The sequence below is a fragment of the Dendrobates tinctorius genome, unplaced genomic scaffold, assembly GCF_039654945.1.
Source record: "Dendrobates tinctorius isolate UK_male_01 unplaced genomic scaffold, ASM3965494v1 ptg000144l, whole genome shotgun sequence".
Lineage (NCBI taxonomy): Eukaryota > Metazoa > Chordata > Amphibia > Anura > Dendrobatidae > Dendrobates > Dendrobates tinctorius.
The window spans coordinates 14,079,225-14,101,224 of record NW_027361811.1 but is presented as its reverse complement, the minus strand read 5'-3'; the positions used below and the strand labels follow the sequence as shown (position 1 = coordinate 14,101,224).

General features: G+C 43.2%; 1 long non-coding RNA gene across 1 annotated transcript; it reads right to left on the bottom strand.

Annotated features, from left to right (window-relative positions):
- Positions 1-11,711: 11,711 nt before the first annotated feature.
- LOC141049515 (uncharacterized) lies at positions 11,712-20,114 on the bottom strand. Its single transcript, XR_012220375.1, has 2 exons — positions 15,123-20,114; positions 11,712-13,907 (listed from the first exon to the last, which is right to left on the bottom strand). It is a non-coding gene; the product is annotated as an uncharacterized lncRNA (long non-coding RNA).
- Positions 20,115-22,000: the final 1,886 nt, after the last annotated feature.

The following is a 22,000-nucleotide window of genomic DNA, read 5'->3' as shown; positions in this document are numbered from 1 at the left end:
TCGCGTTTAAATTGAGCTCAAGATACTTCTGCACATTCTTTCCTGTCGTTAACAACATGTCAGACTTGTACTCTCTTCTGCTGGTGCAGAGGCTGGTCTAAAAAAAGTGTGAAATGACTCACAGAAATTGCTTATGCCACTTACACTGCTTCTGCTGCTAATGTTTTTGCAAAGATGCCTTGATGTTCCTGGGGTTGGAAGTCTAGAACTGCAATGCACACTGTGTGACTCACTGCTGCCTTGTGGAACACAACTCTTAAGATTGTTTAAAAGCATGCTTCAATACTCCAGCATGTGTGTCCCTTTCCAAGGGAAGTGGGGCTTCTGTAAAAATTTACTTTTGTACCATGGATCTAACAGAGTGGCAATCCAATAGTCAGCACTATTTCTAACCTTAAAAATACAGGCATCATGTTGAAGATAGTGCAACAAGAAGGTGCTCATGTGTCAAGAGCTTCCATGAAGTCCAGGTCCATGGTGTGCTGGTGGTGGGGTAACACTCAAGCTTGCTTCCTCCATCCCCTCCCACCAAGCATGGACAACAGAGAGGGTATCATTATCCTCTTCATCTCTTGACTCTTGCCCATCCATCATCTCTTCCTTCTTGTCCTCTTCAATTTGCTCCTCAGCTCCTGCACCTTCACTAACAGTTTGTCTATTATAATGAGCCCCTTCGATCACTGTAATCCACCCTCTCATGGCACCCACCTGTGCAACAATATAACAATATAGATATTGTTATACCTCCCTCCTCTGCTACCACCTGTTACTCTGGGACCACCACCTTCACACGCAGACTATTCAAAGTGTGCTCCAGCATATAGATGGCCGGAATAGTGATGCTGATGATGGCATCAGCGCTAACCATCTTAGTAACCAATTAAAAACTGTGCAGAGATCTTTCATCTGTGCCCACTCCGCAAGTGTGATTTGCACCATGTCCGTACTGCTGCTTTGGCACAGGCTATGCAAAAGGGCATACTGCACCAGGGCTTATCGTTGCTGCCACAGTCACTGCAACATGTGCAATGTGGAATTCCACCTTGGTGGCACAACGCATATCTGTAGTGATGCAAGTCGATGACTTGCGGGGTGCGAACGGCAGAAGTGAGCATACAGAACACAAACACACAGTGGTTTCTGCAGCAGTGCATCCTGGCTGGCATAGTGGTAGAGTAATTGTTGTACTACCAGGTTGAGAACGTGAGTCATGCAAGGCACATGTGTGAGGTTGCCCCGGCGTAGGGCCTCTTCCAGGTTTGCACCGTTATCGCACAATGCCGTCCCTGGCTCCAGGATCAGTGGAGACAGCCATTGCTCAAACTCGACCTTCATAGCTTTCCACAACTCTTGAGCTATGTGACTGCGATCTCCAAGGCATATTAATTTAAACACTGCCTGATTGTTGTGAGCCCTGGATGTGCAGTGCGGATGTGGGGGGGGGGATTCTCTCTGCACTGTTGGAATGTGTATCTCATTTAGGGAGAGGTTGAGGGCACAGGTGGAGGAGGCAGAAACAATGGAAGAAGTGTTAGACATAGAGGTTTGCCCCTCAAACCTTGGGGATTCCATGACTTTTATAGCAGCCCCTTGACCGCCTGTCCGCATAGCCATCAGAGCCACCCAGTACCCAGTCATTGAAATGTAACTCCCCTGCCCATGTTTGCTGGTCCAGGTGTCAGTGATGAAATGTGTCCTGGCAGACATAGATTTTTGAAGGGAAAGGATGAGATGGTTTGCAACATGCTGATGTAGCGCAGGCACAGCTTTCTTAGAGAAGTAATGGCCTTCAACTTTTGGAAACTATCTGTATCCACCAAGCGGAAAGGCAGCATTTCCATGGCCAACAGACAGGAGATGGTGGAGTTCAATCTCTTAGCTTTCGCATATGTAGGATGAAACATTCTTTTATGTGACCACAATTGCGGGACCGAGGGCTGGCTGCTGTGCTGAGAGAGGATGAAGTAGGATGAATAGGACAAACTGCTGCACTGTGAGTGAGGTGCAGGCGTAGATGTTATAGTGGATTGAGAAAGGTGTGTTGTGCTAGGTGACACACAAACAGCAAGCATCTCCACTTCCATAACAGCTGATGGGCTCTCTCTCACCCCGACTGTAGCAGATAAACAAGTGAATTTTCTGTGGCTGGAGACCTGTGTGAGAACACTTGGCACAATGACAGAGTAAGAAGCAGCAACAGATGTGGTTAATGGGATGGCCGGTGGTTGGCAAACCCACTAGTTGGCATTTTAGCACAGTGAGATTCCCACATTAAGACTTGTTGATCGCGCATGTGCCAGTTCATGCATTTAGTTGTTAAATTATTGCAATTTTTGCCTCTACTGAGGTTTTTTTTTGCTAATTTGGCAGATAATATGAGTTGGGTCATCCTTTGCAGTCTGAAAAAATGTCCAGGCTAGGGAACCCTTACTGCACTTGTAAACTGCAAACTCGCGACCGGTGCTGGTCACAGCCAGAGTTGTGGCTGAGGATGCAGTGCTTGTTGTGGTTGCAGAAGCTGCAACGCCACCTCCTCATTGTCCTCCTCCACCTCCTACACTGAGCTATCGTCATCCTCTCTGTTCTCCCACTCCTTACCCTCCTCTTTGTGCCCTGACACCACAGTACAGTCTGCGTGTGCCTCCGAGATCTGAGTTTCATCAGGATCACCTCCACCCTTGGTGGTTAATGTCTGGTGACAAGGGTCTGAATTCTGCTCGGATCCTACTTCATCCAGCTCTGGATCCAACAAGAAAAAAGTTTGGGCATCTGTGCAGATGCTTTCCTCCTCTGGATTCTGTGATTCTTTGGAGCAGACCTCTGATGTCCATGGAATAGAATGTGTGAGCAGCTCTGCAGAATGGCCCATCTGTGGTTCCCCATAGTCAGTTTGGAGTTTGGAAATTTGTGACGTGGGGGGAAACAAGGGTGATTGAGGTGCCACCTCTGAGGACTGTACTGTTTGTGATGTTAAGGTGAAGGAAGAGGAGGAGAGGCAACTTGATGCAGTGCTTGTCATCCACTGGAGCACATGCTCTTTTTTCCCCTCATCTTAGGCTAAGTTCACACTTGCGTACCAGGGCTCTGCAGACGGCTGCGTACTTCCTCCCTAAAGCTCCACCGACTTCTGCACTTCTTCCGTTTAGGTCTGCCTACTTCTGCATGCGTCCTGTGTACCTATCTTTAACATTGGGTACGCAAGACATGCGGATGTATGTGGATTGCGTCGTTTTGACAAGTTGTGTTCCCGTGCGGACGGCGGGCACGTCAAAACGACACATTCGCATACATCCACATACATCCGCATGTCCTGCGTACTCAATGTCTTGAATGGCTTGATCCCATAAATTTAATTTATGCCTATATTTTTCTCACTTCCCTTCACCAACTCAGACTATTTAGAGCTGATGCATCACACACAAATCGGATTACAAAAATGTTTAAAAAATGTGTGGAGCCTACTGAAACAAACTAAGGGACCTTTTTAAATGCTTTGAATACCTTTGCAGGTGTATTTTGTTTAATTATTCTAATTTACTGAGATAATGACTCTTGGGTATACATTGGCTGTAAGCCATAATCATCAACATTAACAGAAATTAACACTTTAAATAGATCACTCTGTTCGTAATGACTCTATATAATGTATGTGTTTCACTTTTTGTATTGAAGAACTGAAATAAATTAACTTTTTGATGATATTCTAATTTTGTGAGAAGCACCTGTATCTCATTCTCATTGCCTCTACGTGTCATCAGGAGATCCAGATTTGAGATGGAGGAATAGATACAAGATCCTTCATAGTCTCAAGTAATCAGAACTTTTTTTTCTTTATTAGCCAGTCCTAGTACTTTATCATGAGTTAAGGTTTCTCAAAGCTATAGTAGATTATTATAATTTGCTCTCTGAAATATGTGAGAAAGTGATATTCAGTTATCTGGATCTTTGTATCATTGTTTTATTGGTATTATATTGTATCATAGAGGAACAGAGAACTACACTGTGTGCAGAATTATTAGGCAAGTTGTATTTGAGAGGATTCTTTTTATTATTGAACAACAACTATGTTCTCAATCAACCCAAAAGACTCATAAATATCAAAGCTTAATATTTTTGGAAGTTGGAGTGGAGTTTTTTTTAGATTTGGCTATCTTAGGAGGATATCTGTTTGTGCAGGTAACTATTACTGTGCAGAGTTATTAGGCAACTTAATAAAAAACAAATATATACCCATCTCACTTGTTTATTTTCACCAGGTAAACCAATATAACAACACAAAATTTAGAAATAAACATTTCTGACATTCAAAAACAAAAAAAAATCAGTGACCAATATAGCCACCTTTCTTTATGATGGCACCCAAAAGCCTTCCATCCGTAGATTCTGTTAGTTGCTTGATCAGGTTACTATCAACATTGCGTGCAGCAGCCACCACAGCCTCCCAGACACTGTTCTGAGAGGTGTACAGGGAGGGCCCTGTAGATCTCACATTTTATGAGGGACCACATGGTTCTCTATGGGGTTCAGATCAGGTGAACAAGGGGGTCATGTCATTGTTTTTTCTTCTTTTAGACCTTTACTGGCCAGCCACGCTGTGGAGTATTTGGATGCATGTAATGGAGCATTGTCCTGCATGAAAATCATGTTTTTCTTGAACGATACCGACTTCTTCCTGTACCACTGCTTGAAGAAGGTGTCTTCCAGAAACTGGAAGTAGGTCTGGGAGTTGAGCTCCACTCCATCCTCAACCTGAAAAAGTCCCACAAGTTCATCTTTGATGATACCATCCCATACCAGTACCCTACCTCCGCCTTGCTGGCGTTTGAGTCGGAGTGGAGCTCTCTGCCCTTTACTGATCCAGCCTCGGGCCCATCAAGAGTCACTCTCATTTCATCAGTCCATAAAACCTTAGAAAAATCAGTCTTAAGATATTTCTTGGCCCAGTCTTGACGTTTTATCTTATGTTTCTTGTTCAAAGGTCGTTTTTCAGCTCTGAAATATGGCAAAAATGGTGGCAAATGGCATCTTGGCAACTTCACGCTTGATTTTCCTCAATTCATGGGCAGTTATTTTGCGCCTTTTTTTATCAACACGCTTCTTGAGACCCTGTTGGATATTTGCCATGAATATATATGTATATATATATATATATATATATATATATACTGATCAAAAAAATAAAGAGAACACTTAGACAACACAATGTAACTCCAAGTCAATCACACTTCTGTGAAATCATCCTATCCTGTTATGAATCAACACTGATTGATTCTAAATGAATTTCTGCTGCTGTTGTGCAAATGGAACAGAAAACGGGTAGAAATTTTTGGCTGTTGTTTTGGTTACTTTTTCATTTTGTCATTGCTCTCACCCCTGGCGGTACTCTACAGTGGCATGAGGCAGTGTCTACAACCCACAGAAGTTGCTCAGGTAGTAAAGCTCATCTAGGATGGCACATCAATGCGAGCTGTGGCAAGAAGGGTAGCTGTGGCTGTCAGCATAGTGTCCACAGCATGGAGCAGATACCAAGCAGTACATCAAGAGACATGGAGGGGGCTATAGGAGAGCAACAATCCAGCAGCAGGACCGCTACCTCCTCCTTTGTGCAAGGAGGAACAGGAGGAGCAGTGAGAGAGACCTGCAAAATTACCTCCAGCAGGCCACTAACACCCATGTGTCTGCTCAAACTGTCAGAAAAATTCTCCATGAGGGTGGTATGAGGACCCAATGCCCACAAGTGGGTGTTGAGCTGCAGTGCGATTGTTTTTTGCCAGAGATCACTAAGATTGGCAGATTCGACATTGATGCCCTGTGCTCTTCATAGATGAAAGCACATGTGACAGATGTTGCAGAGTCTGGAGATGCCATGGAGAATGTTCTGCTGCCTGCAACATCCTCCAGCATGACCAGTTTGACAGTTGATCAGTATTGGTGTGGAGAGGCATTTTATTAGAGAGCTGCACAGTCCTCCATGTGTTAACCTGAGGTACCCTGACTGCCATTAGATATCGGAATGAGATTCTCAGACCCATGCGAGACAATATGCATGTGCAGTGGGCACTAGATTAATTCTGATGATCTGATGATAATGCTAAGCCTCATGTGGCTGAAGTGTGTTAGCAGTTCCTGTATGATGAAGGCATTGATACCGTGGACTGGTCTGCCCATTCCCCAGACCTGAATCCAATGGAGCACAGCTGGGACATCAAGTCTTGTTCAATCCACCAGTACCACATTGCACCACAGACTATCCAAAAGTTGACTGATGCTTTAATCCAGGTCTGGGAGGAGATCCCTCAGGAGAACATCCGCCGCCTCATCATGAGCAAGCCCAGGTCCTACAGGCACATGGAGATCACACATACTACTGAACACTGAACATTAATTTCCTTGTCTTAAGGTATTTCCACTAAAGTTGAATCAGCCTATAATTTGATTTTCCACTTTGATTTTGTGTATCATTTCAAATCTAGACCTTCGTGGGATAAGAATTTTGATTGATCAGTTGTATGTTTCCTTGTCCTCAACACATTCCACTATGTAATGAACAAAGATTTGCAACTGGAATATTTCATTCAGTGATATCTAGAATGTGGTATTTTAGTGTTCCCTCTATCTTTTGAACAGTACATATATATATATATATATATAGTTGTTTGAAGAAGTATTTGTTTGCTTCCTTCCGGATTTCTTATTCTTTTGCATGGTATTCACACTTAAATGTTTTAGATCACCTAACAATTTTAAATATTTGATAAAAACCTATGCTGTTTATGTATGTATACTGTATTTGTATGATGGGTGTTTTCCTTTATTCCTGTTCATATTTCCTTGTTATTCTGGTTGGTATAATACGGTACACTACTACTCCCCAATTCACAGCGTGAGGGAAGGGTACAGACTAAGGGGAGATTCAGGAGTTAAGACAAGGGCCATGGTCACGGCATCTTCACCATCAGAAGTAATCCAGGGAATAGGGTGAGCTTGGGCACCCCTATAGTTAGGGGCAGGGAAGGATCACATAGTTCTGAGACACCCAGCAACAGGGGCGTGACTGTAGGATTTCCGAGTCTGAATCGCCTTTTCAAGGTCATGCCACAGCATCTCAATCAGATTAAGGTCAGGATTTTCACTAGACCACTTCAAAGTCTTAATTTTGTTTTTCTTAAGCCATTTAGAGGTGGACTTGCAGGTATGTTTGGGTTTATTATTCTGCACAGATGGCAGGACATTCTCTTTCAGGATTTTTTGGTAGACAACAGAATTTATGGTTCGATTTACCACAGCAAAATCTCCTGGCCCTGAAGCAGCGAAACAGCCCCAGAACATCACACTGCCACCACCATATTGCACTGTTGGCATGATGTTCCATTTCTGAAATGCTGTGTTACTTCTACTCCAGATGTAATAGGACATACACCTTCCAGAAAGTTCAACTTTTTTCTCGTTAGTCAACTGGATATTCTCCCAAAAGTCTTGGGGATCATCAAGATGTTTTCTGGAAAAACTTAGAAGAGCCTTTATGTTCTTGTTGCTCAGCACTGCTTTTCATCTTGGAATTCTACCATACAGGCAATTTTTGCCTAGTCTATTTCTTATGGTGCAGTCATGAGCACTGACCTTAACTGAGGCAAGTCAAGCCTGCAGTTCTTTGAATGTTGTTGTGGGGTCTTTTGTGACCTTTTGGATGAGCATTGCAGTGCCCTTGGGTTAATTTGGGACTGTCGTTCCCTCCTGGGAAAGCTCGGCTTTGTTCCATGTTTTGTGGATAATGGCTCTTTCTGTGGTTTTCTGGTATCCCAAAGCTTGGGAAATGGGTTTATATCCTTTTCCAGATTGATAAATCTCAACTACTTTATTTTCATTTGTTCCAGCTTTTTTTTGGATAACGACATGATGTCTAGCTTTTGAGGTTGTATTCGTCAACTTCACTATGTCAAGCAGGTACTGTTTTAGTGATTTCTTGATTGTTCACAGGTGTGACAGTAATCAGGCCTGTGTGCGGCTAGTGAATTTGAATTCTGCTTCTCAAATATATGATAAACTACAGTTAATTTATGTTTTAAGAGGTGGCGAGCAATCACTTTTACACACAGGGCCCTGTAGGTTTGGATTTTTTTTACCCGTAATAATAAAGAACTTCATTTAAAAAGTGTATATTGTGTACTTGTGTTATCTTTGTCAAATATTTAAATTTGTTTCGTGATCTGAAACCTTTAAGTGTGACAAACAGGCAAAAAAATTGGAAAACAGGAAGGGGGCAAAAATGCATTATATATATACTGTATATATATATATATATATATATATATATATATACACAGGGGGAAAAAGTATTTAGTCAGTCAGCAATTGTGCATGTTCTCCCACTTAAAAAGATAAGAGAGGCCTGTAATTGACATCATAGGTAGACCACAACTGTGAGAGTCAAAATGAGAAAGCAAATCCAGAAAATCACCTTGTCTGATTTGGCAGGATTATTTTGCAAATTATGGTGGAAAATAAGTTTTTGGTTACCTAAAAACATGCAAGATTTCTGGTTCTCACAGACCTGTAACTTCTTCATTAAGAGGCTCCTCTGTCCTCCATTCATTACCTGTAGTAATGGCACCTGTTTGACCTAATTATCAGTATAATAGACACCTGTCCACAACCTCAGTCACACTCCAAACTCCACTATGGTGAAGACCAAAGAGCTGTCAAAGGACACCAGAAACAAAATTGTAGCCCTGCACCAGGCTGGGAAGACTGAATCTGCAATAGCCAACCAGCTTGGAGTGAAGAAATCAACTGTGGGAGCAATAATAAGAAAATGGAAGACATACAAAACCACTGTTTATTCTCCCTCAATCTGGGGCTCCACGCAAGATTTCACCCCATGGGTTCAAAATGATCACAAGAACGGTGAGCAAAAATCCCAAAACCTCACAGGGGGACCTAGTGAATGACCTGTATAGAGCTGGGACCACCATATCAAAGGCTACCATCAGTAACACATTACGCCGCCAGAGACTCAGATCCGGCAGTGCCAGACGTGTCCCCCTGCTTAAGCTAGTACATGTCCGAGCCTGTCTGAAGTTTGCTAGAGATCATTTGGATTATCCAACAGAGTATTGGGAGAATGTCATGTGGTCTGGTGAAAACAAAGTAGAACTGTTTGGTAGAAACAAAACTCATCGAGTTTGGAAGAGACAGAATGCTGAGTTGCATCCAAAGAGCACAATACCTACTGTGAAGAATGGGGGTGGCAACATCATGCTTTGGGGCTATTTCTCTGCAAAGGGACAAGGAAAACTGGTCCATGTACATGAAAGAATGAATGGGGCCATGTATCATGAGATTTTGAGTGCAAACCTCCTTCCATCAGCAAGGGCATTGAAGATGAAATGTGGATGGGTCTTTCAGCATGATAATGATCCCAAGTACACCACCAGGACAATGAAGGAGTGGCTTTGAAGGTTCTGTAGTGGCCTAGCCAGTCTCCAGATCTCAACCCCATAGAAAACATTTGGAGGGACTAGAAAGTCCATGTTGCCCAGCGACAGGCCCAAAACATCACTGCTCTAGACTCTAGAGGAGATCTGCATGGAGGAATGGGCCAACATACCACCAACAGTGTGTGCCAATCTTATGAAGACAGAAAACATTTGACCTCTGTCATTGCCAACAAAGGATATATAACAAAATATTGAGATGAACTTTTGTTAATGACCAAATACTTATTTTCCACCATAATTTGCTAAATAAATCTTGCCAAATCAGACAAGGTGATTTTCTGGATTGTTTTATCATTTTGACTCTCACAGTTGTGGTCTTCGTATGATGTCAATTACAGGCCTCTCTCATCTTTTTAAGTGGGAGAACTTCCACAATTGGTGACTGACTAAATACTTTTTTCCCCACTGTGTGTATATATACAGGGTGGGCCATCTATATGCATACACCTGGGTGGGCCATTTATTAAGTTGGATCCAAAATGGCTGACTTCAAAATGGCCAACATTGTCATCAACCATCTTGAAAAGTTTTCCCCCTCCCATATACAAATGTGCCACAAACGGGAAGTTGATATTACCAACCATTCCCATTTTATTTAGGTGTATCCATATAAATGGCCCACCCTGTATATATATATATATATATATATATATATATATATATAATAAATCTTCTTATATTCGTTTATGCTATCATTTGATGCAAAGTTTGCCTATCAGTCACAATTAATTTAAACAGTAAATGTACTTTTAAAAAGCTGCAATGATCTCTGCCATACACAGCGCAGCACACAGGTATGAATTTGGCTCTTCATTTATTTTTTAACATACAGAGACAAATTGCAGCAGCATGGAGTAATTTATACAGCAGAGCTGAGCTGTCTGTACGTGAATTAGCTTTCCGATGAAGTAAATGATTTCATAGAAAGCTGATTGCAATTTTTGTATTTTTCTTTCTGCCTGTTTCTCCTTGATGCTCCTCACTCCTCTTTATCCCCTCTCAATAGAGTATAATGAGCTATGTCACATGACACCTCTGTGAGCCTGCTGGCCATTTGGTATGAACAAGGTGAATTTGGGCTGTTTTTTTTATCCAGAGTACATGATAAGTTCAAGAGGTGGGGGGAGATTTAAGTGTCTGATAAGTGGGGACAGAAGATGATTTCACTGAGAAGATAAAGGGTTCCTCCTGTACTGTTAATTTATGCAAAGTTTGTTAAAAGTACAGCTCCATTTTAAACTCAATTAATTACTGTGAATATAAGGTACTGTCACACTTAGCGATGCACCAGCGATATGACGCGGTCAGGATCGCTGGTGCATCGCTAAGTGGTCGCTAGTGAGCTGCCACTCAGGCAGATCTCACCAGCGACATAGCAGCGGTCGGGGGTCGCTACTTACCTGTCAGACGAGGCGATCCTGACGTCCTCCCGCCCGTGTCCACGCGTCGCTGGTCTCCACAGCAGGAAGCGCCGCAGGAAGGTAACGACGAGAAACGGCCCAGGACATTCTCGCGTGATCAGCGATAATCAGCGGGGGAGCCGGTCGGAGGTAAGTATCACACATAGCGATATCGCTAGCAATATCGCTATAACGTCACAAAAACCAGTGACATTATAGCGATATTGCTAGCGATATCGCTTAGTGTGACAGGCCCTTAAGGGAGAGCTGAAAAATTTAAGCCAAGGTACATTCTAAGTGAACTAAAAATAAAGTTATAGGCATATGAATTAACAAGTTATGGAAACACCTTCAAATTAACATTGAAGTGTTTGGCTATCCCAGCTAGAACTGTGGCCTAAGGAGTGGTGGAGCAACAAAACATTATAAAGTCAGAATTCACTTTTCAACCCAATCAAAAGTCTTTAGAACTACTTGAAAATTTCAGTCCAAATGTGTAACACATTCCAAGTCTATCACACACACTTTTACACTTATGGGCATGTACTAATATATAATTGTATCAATTGTGGTCTAAGATTATATCAAATGTGAATATCAGATCATGACTAGAGATGAGCGAACTTGAAAGCGTTTGCCAATCTCAAATTCAGCGCGAACGTAGCACATTCAGATTCGTGGTTGCTTTTGTCGTAGCTGTTTTTGTTCTGACCAAGCGTCAGATCTTTCCAGATCACCAGTGAGGCCGGATTGAGAGGTTTTGTCGCCCTTCTGATGACAAGCGCTTGGAGACAAAGGACTCAACACACACGGGTCGTGGTCAAATCACTTTATCTGACGTAATGAAATATAAGACATGTTTTTATACCATTTACAGCAATATGTGGAGCTCATTTGTCCCCCACCATCACCTCAGGGTCGTATCTTGTTTACAATATAGCCAGAACATGTTGTTGAGAATAAATATGATAAGTATAGTTTCCTTGAACACGGAGACTAGTAGTCTACATGAGAATAATTTCTAGCAGTAATAAGGCAAAAGGCAATTGAAGTCTTAAAGGCATTTAAAGGGATATAAAAGCAAACCATTAACTCTTCTATATCAATTTCCCCCTTTTGTAAATGGTATAACCTTTGCCACAGGGTCAGCTGATGTCCACAAAGGAGCTACTGTCTCATGGGTCTAGTACCCATAAGGGGGCTTCCTACCTGCTTCGCCCATCCACCCTCAGTGTGGACACTCACTTTCCCCATCAGCAATGGCCACCTGGGGTCTATGGTACACTACAGAAGGTTCAGCCTTAGATTCTTTTTTTATGCATACATTATTCAGTAGCTTAAGTAATACATATATTAGTGCTTTTACGGCTACATAAAGCAATAAGCAAACCAACAAAATTTGCATACAAGTCTGCAAAATGCCAAAAATCCATCCTGGTAAGCCATTAAACCAATTTGCTGGATTTAGGAAAGAGAATGTGTTACCCCACCAGGAGTCTCTGGTTGCACTGTGTTGTTTTAACCATTGGTCTCTAAGTTCACCTATTCTGTCTATACTGGCCCTGATCTGGAGATTGCCAGCAGGGTCAATATAGTCACAACAGGTGGGACCAATTATTTGACCATTCCTCCTCCTTTTGCTGTCAGGTAATCTAGTACTATAGAATGCTGGTTAGTAACTGTCATTAATTGTCTCTGTATTGTATTAGTTTCATTAAAAACTTCAAGAATCTCGAAAATCTGATCGTCCAGGTAGTCGGTAGCTTCCACTAATTTATCCCACATTTGTGTTATGAAGGGGTATATTAGCGTACTACTGAATATTTTATTTGTTATCCCCATTTCTACTAGATGCGGCCTACCATTGGGCCGGGGCTTATTGTCTGCAGCCCTTCTATACCAAGTATGAATTGGGACTGCTGCCGTGTCTATTTTACTATGAGGAACTATGAAAGTGGCTGGTGTTAGTTTGGCAAGAGTGCAGACCCCTCTTATGTCTGGGCTCACCCACCTGTAGGCGCGATGTCCGCAAACCAGGAATACTCCATCAGGGAGAACACAAACATGACCAGGGGTCTGTATACATTGGTATAAACTCAAAAGTCCTGACATAGGCTTATGGGCACACCAAGTATTATTCATTTGTTTTCCGCTTATACCAGATGTACATTTACCCCTTTCTTTCCTTATTATTTTACCCGTAGATGCTTTACAGCCTTCAACACCATCCTGGTACACCGTATCATTAACCTGTGTTTGAACGCGAGTGTATATGCGGAAGCAATTATTGTCCTCACCACAGGTGTCTGCTCCAGTGTGTTGAAGACTGAACCACAGTCCATCATTGGGAATAGGGTCTGAGTGAGGGATTTCAGTCCTCCTCCTGACGACCATATTTCCGACATCTGAGTCATATTCCCGCCACCACATTTGTACCTTAGGCCGCGTTATATTAAACTGAAACCAGGGATTAGCGGCCCATCCGATTATAGCCAATGAGGCAGATATATCACGGGGCACATCTTTTCCCCAAAACCTAGATTGAGTCCAAGTCCCATTGTGTATGCAGTGTGGGGTTAATACCTCCCATGGCTCCAGAGGTAAGGCCAAGTACGGCATAGTCCTCGCAGATACAGGGCTGTGTGTACAGATCCAACAGTCTTTCGGTTTCTGTCCTTCCATGTCCTTTATAAGAAGGGCATGATGCCGAATGAGTTTGTTGTCCCAGTCAGCATTTAAGAGTTTATCCTGTGTCTCTGTAGAGTGCAGTAACCCTGTCACTGCCAGCAAGGTGATGAGGAGTACAGTCATTCTGCTGTTGACAGGACCTTCTTGCAGTGACTGGCGTGGATCCAGGTTGGCTTTCCCTCCAGTTTTACTGAGGTGGATGTGGTCAGCTGGACTTGGAAGGGGCCGTCAAATCGTGGGTCCAGGCTCCTTCTCATGTGCCTGCGTATAACCACCCAATCACCTGGATTCAGCTGATGCACATCTGCACTGGCATTAGGATCTGGAATGGATGAGAACACATGTTTATGCAACACATTAAGTCTTTCCTGTAAGGCCTGGACGTAGGCTGTCATAGACCCGTGTTGCATTTGCAGCACCTGTGGGAAGTACAGACCAGTCTTTGGTGCACTACCAAACAGGACTTCAAATGGAGACAAGTCTGTCTTCTATTTGGAGTGTGTCTGACTGAAAAGAGTGCAAGAGGCAAGCACTCTACCCAGCTCTTTCCTGTCTCTGCCATGGCCTTTTGAATTTTCAGTTTAAGTGTCCCATTTAGTCTTTCTACCTTCCCACTACTTTGTGGCCTATATGGTGTATGAAATGCTTGCTGTACACCCAGGGCCTGCATGACTTCCCTCCTTATTTCTCCCGTGAAGTGTGTACCCCTATCACTTTCTATGGTTTCTGGGACACCATACCTGCAGATCAGTTCTTTCATCAGTTTGTCTGCAGTTGTTTTAGTAGTTGCAGATTTTACCGCAGAGAAGAGATCTACACATACTAGGAGATATTCATACACTCCTACCTTTGGTAGCTGTATGTAATTAATCTGCAGTCTCTGAAACGGGTAGAGAGGCCTAGGTGTCGCTTTCTTAGGGACTTTTACTGTTTTACCTGGGTTGTGCTGTGCACAGATGAGGCATGATTGTACAAGTTTCGCGGCTGCGTAACTGAAACCAGGAGCGATCCAGAAGGCATCCACCATGGCACACGTGACTTTTGGAGGCGTGCGTGGGGCCATGTGTTGCTTGCGCCATAATCGGAAACAGGGACTTCGGTAGGCACAACTTATCCTTATTCTCCCATACTCCATTTGAGTTCAGCTCAGCTCCCAGTCTCCCCCAGTGTTCCTTCTCTGTTTGGGCAGCCTGTTGCTGGGGAGATTTCAGGACATCTAAACTCAGCGTGGCTGGAATATGCTGACTCCCCGCCACCGTCCACTGCTTCCTAGGCCGCCTGGCTGCTATTTTAGCAGCCTCGTCCGCCCTTCTGTTGCCTTCTACCTCCATGGAGTCACCTTTTGCGTGTGCTTTTACCTTGACAATGCCAACCTGGACTGGTAACATCAATGCCTCCATCAATTGTTTCACCAGCTCTGCATTTTTAATGGGCTTACCGGCTGATGTAAGGAACGCTCTGCTTCTCCAGATAGGGCCATAATCATGGGCTATTCCCCATGCATAATTCGAATCAGTGTAAATATTAGCGACTTTACCTGCAGCGGCTCTACATGCCTCAGTGAGTGCCTTCAACTTTGCCTCCTGCGCCGACATGTGAGGAGAGAGTGGTTCAGCTTGGATTACCTCATGTGAGGATACTACTGCATATCCAGTGTAGAATCGTCCATCCTGGTGGTATCTGGAGCCATCTACAAAAACTCAAAATCTGCATTAAGAACAGGTTTTTTTCATAAACGTGTGCAAACCCAACTGTCTCCTGACTCATCAGTTCTATGCAGACATGTTCATGTGTCATGTCAAAGTATCCTTCCTCACTCACTAATACGGTCACCAATTCCCCCTTTTCTGAATCCACAGGCAGGAGGGTGGCTGGATTCAGAACGTTACACCTTTTGAGGGTGACATACTCAGGAATTAGTAGAGCACACTCAAGTCGGAGCTGTCTGGCCATAGACAGATGTTTTGGTTGAACTTGTAGGAGTATGGCATGGATGTCATGTGGGGAATAGATTGTCAAAAGAAACGTCAGTGTGATCTCACATGCCTTTCCTAGTAGTGCGGCTGCTCCTACCGCACAGACACAATCAATTTTGTGTGAGGTCCCGGGTCACTAAACCTAGGAAGATGCATAGATGCTTAGGTGACCTGGGTAGAGGGAGATCTTGAATTGCCTGTTTCCTGTCAGGTGTCTGGTACCTTCGGCAATATAATGTCCCAACAAATGTCACCTTTTGTTTGTAATACTGTAATTTGTCACGTGAGACCTTGCAACCCTTAGGGTCATCCACGTACTGTAATAGTACAATCAGCGGATGAGGTGATGGCCACTACTCAAGGATCCCTGCCATCGCTGCTGAATAGATGGCAGGGGGTTTCTTTCCCCCTTTTGTGGGTGGACTGTCCAACAATATTGTTCACCTCTATGAGTAAAGGAGAAAGATACTGACAGTCTGTGTGCAGGGGTACAGAGAAAAATGCACCTGCTAAATCAATGACTGTGAAACATTTTGACATTACTGGGATCTGTGACAGTATTGTGTGTGTGTGTTAGGGACGATTGAGGTCACACTCACTGTCTCATCATTAATAGCCCTTAAGTCATGAACCTTTCTGTAAGTGTCAGCAAACCCTTGAGTTCCTTTTTTTTTTTTTTTTTTTTTTCCTAATGGGATACAAAGTGGTGTCACGGGGGGAAGATCTTTGCAGTCCAAAGGGGGGGGTTTCTTTGCACCAGAACCCCTGCCTTAACATACTCTCTAATATCTCTGCTCGGGGCAATTGATTTGGCTATTGATATTGCTAGGCTCAAGGGGTATTGCTTTAAACAAGGGGGAGTGGTTCCTTCTTTCATTTTAATCATGACAGGGGGAATGGGCAACTGACCCACATCCGTTTTTCCCCTTGCCCAAACAGTGTCTGGCACCTGTCCCATTTCCTCATCCTCAGGCATTTTGGTGTCAGGTGTTAGTTTCACCGCTTTTGTCATATACACCATTGCCGCAATCTTACACAAATGTTTATCTGAGAGGGGACTTGTGACTGTAATACCCTCAGGAGAGTACTGTATGGTGGCCTGGATCGCACTCAGCACATCTGCTCCCAGTAAATTCATAGGGGTATTGTCACTAACAATAAGTTTTGTAAGTACCACAATTCCAGCACCTCACTGTTTCTAGGTCCCTTGGTACCTTACTACGTCTCCACTGTTTTCCTTGTGCTCCAGCATACATGACAGGTCGTCTTATTGTCCTTGTTTGCTCAATTTCTTTAGCTACCTTAAGGAGGTCTTTCGGATCTACATGTCTCCATTCAGGTCTGGCTGTCTGTACTGTGTCTCGTAAGTCTTTGCTCATACCGTCAATGAATGCATTCACCAGTATTCTAACATCAAGTGGGTTTATGCAAATGTACCCCATGTCTGCCCATTTCAGCTGTAACCGTCCAAAGTACATCTCTACACTCTCTCCTCTTTGCTGTGTCACATTAGTCAGGAGTATAGACTGCTCTGATTGTTCCACTGTAGCCCATTGTCTTAGTGACTCACAGTATGTCTCCCCAGACCGTGCAGATTTATCATCCATGCCCCAAGCCTGATTCTTTGTCACATCTGTATGTGTCTTAATTATATGATCTAGTGCGTCACCTGCCTTTAAACTCATCAACCTCTCTAGGTCTGCCCAGGTACACTTATATGTCTGCTGTATTTCCTGTATGTGTCTGTAAAACGGGAATGGTTGGTCTTCAGGGTCAGGCAACTGTTTCAACAAAGCTAGCTGGTCAGAGGGGCTCCAGGGATAATACACCTGCATCTTTCTTATTCTAGTCGCACTGATGGGGTTGGTCGTCTGATGTCTACTGTCAGCTTACTCCTCAAAGGTCAATGTCCCCACTACCCACTCTATTATGTCAGCTTCTCATGTCACTACATATGATCTTGTCTGGACACGATTTAGCGCAACTCGCTTAGGTCAGTAGCACAGGTCACACAAGTAGCTATTCAGTCTGGGTTTGTCTGAGTCTGATCACAGTGTTTACAAGTCCATCTGTTTTGTCTGAGTCTCTGGTTACTCTTTGTCAATCAAAACATTCATAATACACCTTCCACACTGCTGCACATTCATTCTCAAGCATCATTTATTCACTTGCTATTTTCTTCCCTTGTCTGTGCCTTTTTGTACATCCAAACATTCACACTCTGGTATTTTTGCCTTTTTTTTTTTTTTTTAAATTGGTCCAACCTGTATTACTGCTTCCTTTCTTCTCTGTCTTTTTCAATTTGCATAGCTCTCTTGGATCTCATTGGGGGCACCGACGGTACACAGAAAAAGTTGCCATGGCTTCAACCTTTTTCTGCCGACAGCTCACTTTTCTTCTGAAATGCCCTCCCAGTGTGCCTGGACTTCTGTCTTACAGGCCACACTTAGCAAGTCAGAGAGAGCCTGCCAAGGTGTAGCGGGAAGGCTCCTTGCCTCTCACCCGGTAGACCTACAGGATGTAGCGGGAAGGCTCTCTGCCTCTCACCTGCTAGATCAGCTGGCTAGAATAGGATCAGGCCTGCATCCTTCCAGCCCAGCTCCATGGATTGTTGTGGGAAGGCTATTTCAACCTTAGACAGCTCACCTTTCTTCTGAAATGCCCTCCCAGTGTGCCTGGACCTCTGTCTTACAGGCCACACTTAGCAAGTCAGAGTGAGCCTGCCAAGGTATATCCAGAGGGCTCCTCACCCTCGCCTCTCACCCACAACAATAAAACCTGCTGACTAAAGTAAGAAGTCCCAGGTGTGATAGGACTCTAACCCACTTTATCAGCCGTACAGTCGGCTACCTCCTCTGTTGATACACAATTTGCTATACAAATCAATCACACAACTAGAAGCAGGTTCAAACACATTAATGACCAAACAATCACTTACAATGACCATCAATCACTTGCAATTTCCTTCTAAATTAGGCACCATATTTTACTTTTAACTTCCAACTTCAATTAAGTACTGTTGCTTTAAAATGCACAAATCTTTCAGCGCGTACTTTATGGATAGAATTACAGAGAATTTTGAGCACAGCTCACACTCAGCAGAGATAAGAGCGAAGGGAGAAGAAACTGCGCAGCTCCATCCTTCCCCCCTCCCATCAGAATGCAGCGTTCTTCACTGAATTCTGTAGCTCTTTAGAGTTATCAAAATCAATTTCTACAAAGAAACTCAAAATCACGGGATTTCACTGTAAGAGCAGATGACTGTATAATGAGATTAACTGAGTCTTGCCCTTTTATGGCCAAATGCATTCAGGAAACTTTACAATATAATGCCACATATAACACGAGCTATATCATTACTCAATTCATTCAGTCTCAGATGTAGATTTGAAATATCTATAACGCATCTGTCCAGGATTCCACCACAACTAGAAAGGTAACAAATCTCTTGACACAAAAATGATGTGTGATGATTCATTTATACGTGCTCATTCACGGATTTTTTTTTTTTTTTTTTTCTCAATTACTCATCTCTCATCTTATTCAGAGGTTCTCATAGACATACATACAAGGATTCACACAGCCTGCCTATCTTGCACTTTGGATTTGATTGACACTTTAACCTACAGCAGTGTCCACTGACACTCCGAGAACACCAAAGCCAACTTCTTAAACAACAAGAAACATTGAAAACCAGAGCAACCAAAAAACCACAGCCCTATACAAAATACAGCCTCATATGATTTACTGCCAATCCAAAACAACAACAACTGCACAGAGTCTATCCCAGACTCTGTGCTACACAGTATACAACCAGTTAGTATATTAGTATATTGCCAGAACAGTTTAACAGATAATACAAATGACAATTATTATCTTATTACTCTATTATTCAACTCTCATACAGACATACTCACCCCTCACTGGTGATGTGGGTTCTTTTGAACCGTGCTGTTACAGTCTTACCCAGAGGTATGTGGACATCCTTAGAGAGGTTGCAGATGCAGAATCAATGTAAGAATAAATGTTCTCACCTGCTGCAGCCTGGATTCTGCATTTTCAACCTCCCAGGAAGCTCCCACATACGGATTCCGAATAGACTGGTTTCCACGGTCCCCGTCGGGCGCCAAACTGTCGTAGCTGTTTTTGTTCTGACCAAGCGTCAGATCTTTCCAGATCACCAGTGAGGCCGGATTGAGAGGTTTTGTCGCCCTTCTGATGACAAGCGCTTGGAGACAAAGGACTCAACACACACGGGCCGTGGTCAAATCACTTTATCTGACGTAATGAAATATAAGACATGTTTTTATACCATTTACAGCAATATGTGACTCAATATGTGGAGCTCATTTGGCCCCCACCATCACCTCAGGGTCGTATCTTGTTTACAATATAGCCAGAACATGTTGTTGAGAATAAATATGATAAGTATAGTTTCCTTGAACACGGAGACTAGTAGTCTACATGAGAATAATTTCTAGCAGTAATAAGGCAAAAGGCAATTGAAGTCTTAAAGGCATTTAAAGGGATATAAAAGCAAACCATTAACTCTTCTATATCACTTTCACAAGCATTTTTACTCAAAGTCGTCAAAATTCGGTCACAGTTTAGGAAATCATCACGTTTCCACTATTGTATTTTATTAGTTTGGCTATGATAGTGGTGCTGTATGATGAGCGAGGATGAAGGAGGGACGTGTTTGATGAGAGGAGGGGGAGTGGAGAGGTTAGAGGAATCGTCTCAGTGTCACAGTTCAGAGAGAGGTCTATCCTGGGCTAGTGCTGCTGCTGAAAGTGAACTTGTCAGTTAACTAGATAGAATCCTGTCCTGTGCGAAATCAATCTTCAAACATTGAACTAGATTGTGCAAAAACTGTGTTGCAGTCTCCAGAGGCCCCATTTGCTACTCCAAATAGTTTGTGGTAAAACTGTATTTCACAGACAAATCAGAAGGCCAGATTTCCACTTAAAAATTGTTAGGCCTAATATTGGGGTGCAGACACAAAGCCCAATTAGCTACTCCAAGTCTTCCACTACACCCAACCCAGCCGATGGACACCCAACCAGGAGTGTTCATATTTCCAAAAATTATAGGCAGACACCACCAAAGTGGCATCAATTTCACCACAGTATAAATAGTATAATAGAGACTGACAGGTCTTCCACTACACACAACCCAGCAGATGGACACCCAACCAGGAGGATTCACATTTCCGAAAATTATTGACAGATACCACCAAAGTGGCATCAATTTCACCACAGTATAAATAGTATAATAGGGAACGACAGGTCTTCGACTACACACAATCCAGCAGATGGACAGCCAACAAGGAGTGTTCACATTTCCAAAAATTATTGGTAGACACCACAAAAGTGGCATCAATTTCACCACAGTAGAAATAGTATAAAATGCACAAACAGGTCTTTCACTACACCCAACCCAGCAGAACACGCAACGAGGTGGGCCTGACAACACCGAAGTAGCATAAATTTCACGAGAGTAAAAATAGTGTAATAGGGATGACACGTCTTCCACTACAGCCAATCCATCAGATGTAGATCAACCATGACTGTTCACATTTCCACAAATGTGTGTTAACATCTGCAGCAGCAGCAAGAGCAGGCACAGAAGCCACACTAAAGATATCACAGAGTGCAGTTACCCGAGATTAATGCAGCATACTAAAAAATGCAACATCGCCTAGTCTGTACCGTCTGCGACTGGGGTGCAAAAGTCCTTGGAGATCCATGACTTGTTCATCTTGATGATAGTTAGGTGGTCTACACTTTCATGGCATAGCCGGCTGCACTTATCTGTCAGGATACCAGCAGCAGTGCTGAAGACACATTCTCAGAGAATGCTGGCTGCTGGGCATGATAAAACCTCCCAGACGAATGAGGCGAGCTTATTCCACTCATCCATTTTGGTAGACCAAAATGTGAAAGAGTCCAAACCCTCTCTGATGGTATTGATATTCAGTTCTAGATACTCCTGCACCATCCTCTCCATTCGTTTAACAAGTCTAAGACTTGGACTCTGTTGTGCTGCTGCATAAGCTGATCTAAAAAGGTGTCAAAGGACTCACAGAAATTGCTTCTTCCACTTCCACCACTGCTGCTGCTAATATTTTGAGGTTATGAATTGACGTGCTGGAAGTTGGAAGTCTAGAGCTGCGATGCATACTGTGTGCTTCACTGCTGTCTTGGGGAAAACCTCTCTTAAGGTTGTGTAAAAGAGTATTTCGATACTCCAGCATTCACGGTTCCCTTTCCAGGGCGGGAAGCATCTGGCAAAATTTGGCTTTATAACATGGATCTAACATAGTGGCAACCCAGTAGTCAGCACTATTTCTATATTTCTAATCATAACCATACAGGGATCATGTTGCAGATAGTGCAGCAAGAAGGCACTCATATGTCGGGCTCTACCATGAGATCCA